This window comes from Mustela lutreola, chromosome 1 (genome assembly GCF_030435805.1).
Source record: "Mustela lutreola isolate mMusLut2 chromosome 1, mMusLut2.pri, whole genome shotgun sequence".
Classification (NCBI taxonomy): Eukaryota; Metazoa; Chordata; class Mammalia; order Carnivora; family Mustelidae; genus Mustela; species Mustela lutreola.
In genome coordinates this window covers 289230264-289233117 of record NC_081290.1, presented here as the reverse complement: position 1 = coordinate 289233117, position 2854 = coordinate 289230264, and positions in this window count along the sequence as shown.

Genomic DNA, 2854 nt, shown 5'->3' with positions numbered 1-2854 from the left:
CTGTGGACTCTGTGTGGTTTTTAAGGTGATCTGCGAAACCCAGAGACGGGGTGGGGACAGGCGTGTGGTTTTTAAGGTGATCTGCGAAACCCAGAGACGGGGTGGGGACAGGCGGCGCGCCAGGGGCTCACACCACACCCTCGGCCGGCCCCAGACGGGTCACACTGGGGAGGTCCACCCAGGGGCGTCTGCTGCCTCCAGGGGCTGGGGGACGACACCCATCCTTTCACGGAATCGAGGGAGGGAGGGGGTCCTGTGTGGCCCTGCCTATCCCCCAGCTGGCCACACTGGACACCAGTAGGCTTTGCATGGCGAAGGAACCTTCTAGAAGAGGGCTCTATCTTTTCCCCACAAGGCATCAGACACCCTCATCACACACTTGCTGGGTTTGGTGTGTGTGTGAGTGTGTGTGCGGGTGTGTGCGTGTGGGTGTGTGTGTGCACAAAAGCCACCAGCATCCAAGCCCCTGCCCCTCCCACGTCCGTCCTGTGACCCCCAGCTCTGCCCTGAGAACCTCCAGGTTCCTCGACACCTTCCTTGGCGGCCCCAGGGGAGCTTCCAGACCACCCCCCTGGCAACATGCAGACCAAAGGCCTGACCCAGCCCCGCAGATGCCCTGGGAGTGTGGACAGGGCTCACCCTGGTCCAAAGACCTGGCCAGAGCAGCCCCGGGGGTTGGGGACCACCCTTTACAGTTTCCGTAGGGGACCCACCTGGACAATGCTGCTCTTGCCCCTGGTCCAGGCACACGGCAAGGGGGACCGACCTTGGAGCTTGACCCCTCCTGTCAGCAGTGACCAGCTGGGGGCGGAGGGTTTCCCTCGGCCAGGACCCCGTGACCCCTTGGGCTCAGGAGACCACTTGAGTGTGAGGTGGATGGCCATGGCCCCACAGGGACAGGGAGCGGGCTGTCGACCCCGGGATACCCTCCTTGGGCACAGCACATTCTCAGGCCTCTGGCTTTGGGAGCCGCTGTTGCACGGACCAGCTGGCCCCGCAGCAGTGGGCGGCTCCCACGTCAGCGCCGCCGACCCCCTGAGCGGCTCAGGTGTCGGAGGGAACTGCCCCTTCCTCGGGGCGCAGGGTGCAGTGACTAATCCTCCACTCCCTGGGAGAGCACCGCCCCTGCCTGGATCTGGGGCTGGTGGCAGGAGGTAACCCTGCCAGCCAGTCCAGCCACAGCAGCCCATGGCCAGGTTATGCAAGCCGTTTCTGGAAAGAGCTACAAGCCGGGTGTGGCCCCAAGGCCACCAGGAGGCTCTTCCCACAGGGGAGGCTCCCCAGGCCACAGCCGGCGGCTACCACCCCCTTGGACCCCAGGCGGGTGTGGGGGATGAACTGTCCTTTCTGGGGTGGGGCTGCGTGACCAGCAGAGGCCCTTGTGGGCATGGGCTGCCCCGGCAGCTTGAGACCCCACCTCCCGTGGCCTCAGTGGAGTCCTGGCCGGGAGGGCCTCCAAGGCTGCACGAGATGCTCATGGCTCTGCCTGGGACGGGGGTGGGGGGTCCCACCCTCGTGCATGGGGGGTCCAGACGGGGTGGGCAGCTTCTGCCCAGAGCAAGGGAGGCCAGGGGCTCCGAGAGAAGGACCCAGGATGCTGGGGAGCCTGTGACCACGTGTGCCCCCAAAGCCAGCACCCCAAGGCCCTGAGGCCTCGTCCAGGGTGCGTGGGGGCCGCTACTCCATCTGCTTTGGCCACAGACCTGGGCCCTGGGTGGTGAGTTGGCTTCGCAGAGAGCCCAGGGGGCCCAGGTGGGGGACACAGGGGCCTCTGGGTGGCCGCTGAAGCTTTGGGAGCAGAGACCAAAGAAGGATGATTCTGGGGACAGAATCTGGGCGGGGGGTGAGGCAGCGGGCGGGCGCAGCTCCTGCTGGACGTTGGACATATGGCTACTGCCCTGGTCAAGACCTGGGCGCCCATCAGCCCAGTGACACTCTCTGTGGGCAGACGGGTGTCCACCTGGAGGAGAAGCCCCAGGGAGGCAGCGCAAGCCCCAGAGGCGACGAGAGCCTGGCTTGGCGGCTGGACCCAGGATGTTCCCTCGGCCCCTCTGGGGACATCCGCAGGGTCGGGACCGCACCGCGAACGACCGTCCCGGGGGCGGGGGGATGGCCGTGCCTTGCACAGGGGACACGTGGGACAGGGGCCGGACCAGAAGAAGGAGGCAAGGAGATTGTGCCTGAGTCAGCTGCCCCAAGGAGCCCGGGCAGAGCCGCCCCGGTGAGGTCCGGGGAGGAAGCTGGCAAACGCATCGTGTCAGAGGTCTTCAAACGTCTGGCACCGTGACAGAGCACAGGGAGGTCACAGCCAGGGTGCACGCAGAGCCTCCCGCTGGCAGGGGCGGGGCCCCGAGGGAGAGCCTCCTGTTCCTGGGCCCGGCTGAGCTGGGCAGCGGTGGGCAGAGCACACAGATCGGGGGACGGTCACAGGGGAGCAAGGCGGGAAGGGGAAGAGGTGGGGGCTGGGGCGATACGGGGGCCTGCGGGCACGGGCAGGGGGGGCCTGTGTCGGGGCCCGTTGTGTCCGTGGTGGGCCAGGAGAAAGGCGGCCAGGGGGCCGAGTCAGGCCCGAGGGTCAGGGAGGACCAGGCTGTAGTCCTGGGGGGCTTGAGTGGGGGAGCCCTGGGGGCCTGGGCAGAGCTGCCCCAGCCCCGCCTTGGCCTTCAGACCGCACTGCTGGCTGAGGTGGGCCGCGGGGGTGGCGGGAGGAGCGGGAGGCCAGCTGGGCGTGAGGGCGCGCCGGGTAAATAGGAGGCCGGCCCGCGGACAGTGGGAAGGAGGCGCTGGGAGGCAGGAGCTCCACATGGCCGTGCCGCCCGGACCAGGCTGGAGGGGACAGCGGTGAGGGGAGGGT